This window comes from Triticum aestivum, chromosome 2B (genome assembly GCF_018294505.1).
Source record: "Triticum aestivum cultivar Chinese Spring chromosome 2B, IWGSC CS RefSeq v2.1, whole genome shotgun sequence".
Lineage (NCBI taxonomy): Eukaryota > Viridiplantae > Streptophyta > Magnoliopsida > Poales > Poaceae > Triticum > Triticum aestivum.
In genome coordinates this window covers 696,280,370-696,289,833 of record NC_057798.1, presented here as the reverse complement: position 1 = coordinate 696,289,833, position 9,464 = coordinate 696,280,370, and positions in this window count along the sequence as shown.

Here is a 9,464-nt window from a genome sequence, read left to right as displayed (position 1 = left end):
TGTTTCTTATTTTATCACTAGTTTAGTTTATAAAAGAAAACTACAAAAAAATGGAGTTAAGTTTGTCTCATATGCTTCATTTTTTTAATATCTTTCGTGAGTATGATGAAAAGGAAAATTGTGCTCAAGTGCTAGAAGAAGAATGCATTAAAATGTTTGGTACTAGATCTTTGTGTGATGAGCATGATTGCAATGTTGTTAGTATGAATTCCTTGAATATCCATGATGCTAATGATATGCAAAGCCACAAGCTTGGGGAATCTATGTTCGATGAAGATCATATTTTTTGTCCCCCAAGTTTTGATGAGAATATTTATTTTGATGATAGCATACCTCCTATGTATGATGGTTATATTGATGAAAGTGGGTTTGGAAGAGTGTCAACTTTAGGAAGTAGTGATCCCACTATTTTGGAGGATGTTGAATCTTATTGTGATTTTTTTTTTGCGAACTAGAATCTTATTGTGATGAACATGAAAGTGGATTTGGAAGAGTGTCAACTTTATTTAGTGATGATTCCACTATTTCGGAAGAGGTTGCAATTGATTATGAGAATAAAGTTGCTATCTATGATGATTATTGTGATGAATTGTATGCTATTAAGAATAATAATAACCATGAAACTTGTCATCATGATTTTAGTTTTCAATTGGATTATGCTTCACATGATAGTTATTTTGTTGAGTTTGCTCCCACTACTATTCATGAGAAGAATTTTGCTTATGTGGAGAGTAGTAAATTTTCTATGCATATAGATCATGAAAAGAATGCTTTAGGTGCTGGTTATATTGTTGAATTCATCCATGATGCTACTGAAAATTATTATGAGAGAGGAACATATGCTTGTAGGAATTGCAATAATATCAAGTTTCCTCTCTATGTGCTTAAAATCTTGAAGCTATGCTTGTTTAACCTTCCTATGCCAGTTGATTATTGTTCCCATAAGTTGTTTGCTCACAAAATCCCTATGCATAGGAAGTGGGTTAGACTTAAATGTGCTAGTCATATGCTTCATGATGCTCCCGTTATGTTTCAATTCTTATCTTTTATGTGAGCATCATTGTCATCATCATGCCTAGCTAGAAAGGCATTAAAGAAAAGCGCTTGTTGGGAGACAACCCAATATCTACCCTTACTGTTTTTGTGTGTCCATATGATTATGCTACTGTAGTAATCATGTTTTATAACTTTTGTTTCAATAAAGTGCCAAGTAAGACCTTTAGGATGGCTTTTGGTGATAGTTGTGTTGATCCTGCTGAAAATCAGAAACTTTTGCACCCAGTAAATTAGTTTTGTTAATTCACATAAACGTGCTTCTGATCTGATTCTTTTTGCTCTGGATTGGTACACAAATTTCTTAGGACTTCCTAATTTGGTAGAATATTTGGAGTTCCAGAAGTATAGGTTTGATACAGATTACTACAGACTGTTCTGTTTTTGATAGATTCTGTTTTCTATGTGTTGTTTGCTTATTTTGATGAATCTATGAGTAGTATCCGAGTGTATGAATCATAGAGAAGTTGGAATACAGTAGATATTACACCAATATGAATTTAGAGTGTGTTCATTACAGTACCAAAGTGGTGGTTTTATTTTCTTATACTAACGGAGCTTACGAGTTTTCTGTTGAGTTTTGTGTTGTGGAGTTTTCAAGTTTGGGTAAGGATTCGATGGACTATGGAATAAGGAGTGGCAAGAGCCTAAGCTTGGGGATGCCCCGGAAGGCATCCCCTCTTTCCTCTTCGTTCATCGGTAACTTTACTTGGAGCTATATTTTTATTCACCACATGATATGTGTTTTGCTTGGAGCGTCATTTTCTCTTGTTAGTATTTGCTGCTGTTATTTAGAATAATGTTTTGCATCTTTAGTTTTAATAGAAATGTCGAGGATAGCCTTTGCCATGCTTATTTTGCTAGTATACATGTTGCTGTTTGAAAACAGAAAGTTTACCGCTGTTGCAAAAATTCCCTAGAAAAATCAGAGAATGGTATAATGTTGAAACTTTTTGCATATTGAGCTCTGATAAATTTACTACAGTGGGAATTTTATTTCATAATTTTTGGAGTTAGGGAAGTATGATGAATCTTGCATTTTTACAGAATGTACTGTTCTGACAGATTGCTGTTATGTTTGCATTGTTTGCATATGTTTGCTTGTTTAATGATTCTATTTGAGGATAGGAGTATTAAATATGCAGAGGCATTTAGTATGCAATATTGAATAATAATTTTAGTGATTTGTTACAGTAGAAAATGATAAGGTTTTGCATTGGTTTATACTAACCTATCTCACGAGTTCTTGTTGAGTTTGGTGTGGATGAAGCTTTTGATAAAAAAAGAAACCATGATATGAGAGGAATTAAGGAGACACAAAAGTTCAAGCTTGGGGATTCCAAGACACCCCAAGATAATATTTCAAGAAGTCTCAAGCATCTAAGCTTGGGGATGCCCCGGTAGGCATCCCACCTTTCTTCTTCAACAACTATCGGTTAGTATCGGTTGAACCTAAGTTTTTGCTTCTTCACATGAGTTGTGCTATCCTTGCAATGTCATTTTATTTTGCTTGCTGTTTTAATACAATACCAAGATCTGAAATTCCTTAATGTTAGAGAGTCTTCACATAGTTGTACAATTATTCGACTACTCATTGATCTTCACTTATATCTTTCGGAGTAGTTTGTCATTTGCTCTAGTGCATCACTTATATCTTTTAGAGCACGGAGGTGGTTATATTTTGTAGAAATTGCTAGTCTCTCATGCTTCACTTATATCTTTTCGAGAGACTTTTAGAACAGCATGGTATTTGCTATGGTTACAAAGTTGGTCCTAGAATGGTAGGCATCCAAGTTGGGTATAATAAAAACTATCATAGAAAGTGAATTGGATGATATGATCAATTTGATACTTGATAATTGTTTTGAGATATGGAGGTAGTGATATTAAAGTCATGCTAGTTGGGTGATTATGAATTTAAAGAATGCTTGTGTTGAAGTTAGCAAGTCCCGTAGCATGCACGTATGGTTAAAGTTGTGTAACAAATTTGAAACATGAAGTGTACCTAGCTTGTGCATCCTTATGAGTGGCGGTCGGGGACGAGCGATGGTCTTTTCCTACCAATCTATCCCCCTAGGAGCATGCGCGTAGTGCTTGATTTTTGATGACTTCTAAATTTTTGCAATAAGTATATGAGTTCTTTTGACTAATGTTGAGTCCATGGATTATACACACTTTTACCTTTCCGCCATTTCTAGCCTCTTCGGTACCGTGCATTGCCCTTTCTCGCCTTGAGAGTTGGTGCAAACTTCGCCGGTGCATCCAAACCCCGTGATACGATACGCTCTATCACACATAAACCTCCTTATATCTTCCTCAAAACAGTCACCATACCTACCTATTATGGCATTTCCATAGCCATTCCGAGATATATTGCCATGCAACTTTCCACCGTTCCATTTATCATCATCATGACACACTTTACTTTTGTCATATTGCCATTGCATGATCATGTAGTTGACATCGTATTTGTGGCAAAGCCACCATGCATATTTTTCATACATGTCACTCTTGATTCATTGCACCATCCCGGTACACCGCCGGAGGCACTCATATAGAGGCATATCTTGTTCTAGTTTCGAGTTGTAATTCATATGTTGTAATCAATAGAAGTGTGATGATCATCATTATTAGAGCATTGCCCAAAAAGAAAAAAGAAAAAAAGAAGAAAGGCCAAAAGAAAAAAGGAAGGCCCAAAAAAAAAGAAGAAAAAAGAAGAAAAAAGGAAAAGAACAAAAGAAAATAAATAAAAAGGGCAATGTTACTATCTCTTTTGCCACACTTGTGCTTCAAAGTGGCACCTTGTTTTTCATATAGTGAGTCTCATAAGTTGTCTTTTTCATACTAGTGGGAATTTTTCATTATAGAACTTGGCTTGTATATTCCTACGATGGGCTTCCTCAAATGCCCTAGGTCTTCGTGAGCAAGCAAGTTGGATGCACACCCACTAGTTTTCTTTTGTTGAGCATTCATTTATAGCTCTAGTGCATCCGTTGCATGGCAATCCCTACTCCTCATGTTGAAATCAATTGATGGGCATCTCCATAGCCCGTTGATTATCCTCGTCAATGTGAGACTTTCTCCTTTTTGTCTTCTCCACACAATCCCCATCATCATATTCTATTCCACCCATAGTGCTATATCCATGGCTCACGCTCATGTATTGCGTGAAGGTTGAAAAAGTTTGAGATTATTTAAGTATGAAATAATTGCTTGGCTTGTCATCGGGGGTATAGAAGTTGGGAACATCTTTGTGTGACGAAAATGAGCCTAACTATAAGATTTTGTAGGGATGAACTTTCTTTTGCCATGTTATTTTGAGAAGACATGATTACTTTGATTAGTATGCTTGAAGTGTTACTATTTCTTTTATCAATATGAACTTTTATTTTGAATCATTTGGATCTGAACATTCATGCCACAATAAAGAAAATTACATTGAGAATTATGCTAGGTAGCATTCCACATCAAAAATTCTGTTTTTATCATTTACCTACTCGAGGACGAGCAGGAATTAAGCTTGGGGATGCTTGATACGTCTCCAACATATCTATAATTTCTGATTGTTCCATGCTATTATATTACCCCTTTTGGATGTTTATGGGCTTTATTTTACACATTTATATCATCTTTGGGACTAACCTATTAACTGGAGGCCCAACCCATATTGTTGTTTTCTTGCCTGTTTCAGTATTTCGAAGAAAAGGAATATCAAACGAAGTCCAAACGGAAGGAAACCTTCGGCGGCGTGATTTTTTGGAAGAATATGATCCTGGAGACTTGGAGTTCACGTCAGAAGATCCCCGAGGACTCCACGAGATAGGAGGGTGCGCCCCCCTGTCTTGTGGGCCCCTTGAGCACCTCTGACCAACTTCTTTTGCATATATAACCCTACGTACCCTAAAAACATCGAATATCAAGATAGATCGGGAGTTCCACCGCCGCAAGCCTTTGTAGCCACCAAAAACCTCTCGGGAGCCTGTTCTGGCACCTTGCCGGAGGGGGAATCCATCACCGGTGGCCATCTTCATCATCCCGGCGCTCTCCATGACGAGGAGGGAGTAGTTCACCCTCGGGGCTGAGGGTATGTACCAGTAGCTATGTGTTTGATCTCTCTCTCTCTCGTGTTCTCTCTATGGCACGATCTTGATGTATCGCGAGCTTTGCTATTATAGTTGGATCTTATGATGTTTCTCCCCCTCTACTCGCTTGTGATGAATTGAGTTTCCCTCTTGAAGTTATCTTATCGGATTGAGTCTTTGATTTGAGAACACTTGATGTATGTCTTGTCGTGTTTATCTATGGTGACAATGGGATATCACGTGCCACTTGATGTATGTTTTTGTGACCAACTTGCGGGTTCCGCCCATGAACCTATGCATAGGGGTTGGCACATGTTTTCTTGACTCTCCGGTAGAAACTTTGGGGCACTCTTTGAAGTACTTCGTGTTGGTTGGATGAATCTGAGATTGTGTGATGCATATCGTATAATCATGCCCACGGATACTTGAGGTGACAATGGAGTATCTAGGTGACATTAGGGTTTTGGTTGATTTGTGTCTTAAGGTGTTATTCTAGTACGGACTCTTTAAATAGATCGATCCGAAAGAAAAACTTTGAGGTGGTTTCATACCCTACCATAATCTCTTCGTTTGTTCTCCGCTATTAGTGGCTTTGGAGTGACTCTTTGTTGCATGTTGAGGGATTGTTATATGATCTATCTATGTTATCATTGTTGAGAGAACTTGCACTAGTGAAAGTATGAACCCTAGGCCTTGTTTCCTATCATTGCAATACCATTTAAGCTCACTTTTATCATTAGTTACCTTGCTGTTTTTATATTTTCATATTACAAAACCTATATCTACTATCCATATTGCACTTGTATCACCATCTCTTCGCCGAACTAGTGCACCTATTCAATTTGCCATTGTATTGGGTGTGTTGGGGACACAAGAGACTTTTTGTTATTTGGTTGCAGGGTTGTTTGAGAGACCATCTTCATCCTACGCCTCCCACGGATTGATAAAGCTTAGGTCATCCACTTGAGGGAAATTTGCTACTGTCCTACAAACCTGTGCACTTGCAGGCCCAACAACGTCTACAAGAAGAAGGTTGTGTAGTAGACATCACTGGGGAATGCAGTAATTAAAAAAAATCCTACGATCACACAAAATCTATCTAGGAGATGCATAGCAACTAGAGGGGAGAGTGTGTCCACGTACCCTCGTAGACCGAAAGCGGAAGTGTTTAGTAACGCGGTTGATGTAGTCGAACGTCTTCGCGATCCAACCGATCCAAGTACCGAACGTACGGCACCTCCGTGTTCAACACACGTTCAGCTCGATGACGTCCATCGTGCTCTTGATCCAGTTCAGGACGTGGGTGAGTTCCGTCAGCACGACGGTGTGGCGACGGTGATTATGATGTTACCGGCGCAGGGCTTCGCCTAAGCACTGCGGGGATATGATCGAGGTGTGTAACTGTGGAGGGGGGCATCGCACACGGCTAAGGCAAAACTTGGTGTCTTCTAGGGTGCCCCCTGCCCCCGTATATAAAGGAGGGAGGAGGAGGAGGCCGGCCCTAGAGGGGGTGCGCCAAGGGGGGAGTCCTACTTGGACTCCCAGTCCAAGTAGGATTCGCCCCCCCCCCTTCCTATTCCAACTAGGAGAAGGAGGGAAGGGGAAAGAGGGGAGAAGGAAGGAGGGGGGCGCCACCCCCTCCTAGTCCAAATCGGACCAGCCCATGGGGGGGCGCACGGCCACCCCTTGCGGCCCCTCTCTCCTTTTCCCTAAAGCCCATTAAGGCCCATTAACTCCCCGGGGGGTTCTGGTAACCTCCTGGTACTCCGAAAAATACCCAAACTTCTCCGGAACCATTCCGATGTCTGCATATAGCCTTCCAATATATCAATCTTTATGTTTTGACCATTTCGAGACTCCTCATCACGTCCGTGAACCCATCGGGGACTCCGAACAAACTTCGGTCATGAAAACACATAACTCATAATACAAATCGTCATTGAACGTTAAGCATGCGGACCCTACGGGTTCGAGAACTATGTAGACATGATCGAGACACATCTCCGATCAATAACCAATAGTGAAACCTGGATGCTCATATTGGATCCTACATATTCTACGAAGATCTTTATCGGTCAATCTTTATCCTACATATTCTGATGTCTGCATATAGCCTTCCAATATATCAATCTTTATGTTTTGACCATTTCGAGACTCCTCATCACGTCCGTGATCCCATCGGGGACTCCGAACAAACTTCGGTCATGAAAACACATAACTCATAATACAAATCATCATTGAACGTTAAGCATGCGGACCCTACGGGTTCGAGAACTATGTAGACATGATCGAGACACATCTCCGATCAATAACCAATAGCGGAACCTGGATGCTCATATTGGATCCTACATATTCTACGAAGATCTTTATCGGTCAAACCGCATAACAACATACGTTGTTCCCTTTCTCATCGGTATGTTACTTGCCCAAGATTCGATCGTCGGTATCATCATACCTAGTTCAATCTCGTTACCGGAAGTCTCTTTACTCGTTCCGTAATGCTTTATCCTGCAACTAACTCATTAGTCACATTGATGAGCATTACTGAGAGGGCCCAGAGATACCTCTCCGAAACACGGAGTGACAAATCCTAATCTCGATCTATGCCAACCCAACAAACACCTATGGAGACACCTGTAGACCATCTTTATGATCACCCATTTACGTTGTGACGTTTGATAGCACACAAGGTGCTCCTCCGGTATTCGGGAGTTGCATAATATCATAGTCTGAGGAACATGTATAAGTCATGAAGAAAGCAGTAGCAATGAAACTGTAACGATCATAATGCTAAGCTAACAGATGGGTCTTGTCCATCACATCATTCTCATAATGATGTGATCTCATTCATCAAATGACAACACATGTCTATGGTTAGGAAACATAACCATCTTTGATTAACGAGCTAGTTAAGTAGAGGCATACTAGGGACACTATGTTTTGTCTATGTATTCACACATGTACTAAGTTTTCGGTTAATACAATTCTAGCATGAATAAGAAACATTTTTCATGAAATAAGGAAATAAAAAATAACTTTATTATTGCCTCTAGGGCATATTTCCTTCACTACAATTATCTAAAATCAGGAAACCAACAGATCAGTCCACGAAATACTTTTTCCGCCACCGCAAGCCTCTATTCTCGAGAGATTCCATCTGGGGACCTTTTTCGGTACTCCAATGGAGGTGGAATCAATCACGGAGAGGCTCTACATCGACCTTGTTGCCCTTCTGATGACGTGTGAGTTGTTTACCACAGATCTACGGGTCCATAGTTAGTAGCTAGATGTCTTCTTTTCTCTATTTGATCTTCAATACAATGTTCTCCTTGATGTTCTTGGAGTTCTATCTGATGTAATCACTTTTTGTGGTGTGTTTGTTGGGATCCGATGAATTGTGAGTTTATGATGGATTATCCATGAATATTATTTGAGTTTTCTTTGGACTCTTTTATACATGATTGTTATAGCTTTGTATTTCTCTCCGATCTATTGATTTGGTTTGGTCAACTAGATTGATTTATCTTGCAATGGGAAAGGTGCTTTGTGATGGGTCCGATCTTGAGGTGCTCAATCCCAGTGATAGTAGGGTACATGACACATATGTATCGTTGCTATTAAGGGTAAAAATATGGAGTTTATTCATGCATGAGTTTACTTTATCTACATCATGTCATCTTGCTTAAAGCGTTACTCCGTTCTTTATGAACTTAATACTCTACATGCATGCTGGATAGAGGTCGATGTGTGGAGTAATAGTAGTAGATGCAGGTAGGAATCGGTCTACTTGTCACGGACGTGATGCCTATATACATGATCATTGCCTTGGACATCGTCATGATTATTTGCTTTTCTATCATTTCACCAATAGTAATTTGTTTACCCACCATATGCTATTTTCAAGAGAGAAGCCTCTAGTGAAAACTAGGGCCCCGGGTCTACTTCTATCATATACTAAAAATCCTAAAAAATATCTTGCTGCAATTTTACCGTATTTATTTTATTTTGTATTTTTGTTCGATATATCTATCTATCACCATACAATTAAATTTTGCAATTAACCGCCAAGGGATTGACAACCCCTTGTTCGTGTTGGGTGAAAGGATTTGTTATTTTGTGTGCAGGTGATGTTAACAAGTTGTTGCGTTATTTTCCTGCTGGATTGATAACCTTGGTTTCATAACCGAGGGAAATACTTATCTCTAATGTACTGCATCATCCCCTCCTCTTCGGGGAAAACCCAACACAGCTCACAAGTAGCAATGATATAATGATATTCCATGATATATATGTCCCAAACATGAAACAACCCGCACCTACAACTAGCAA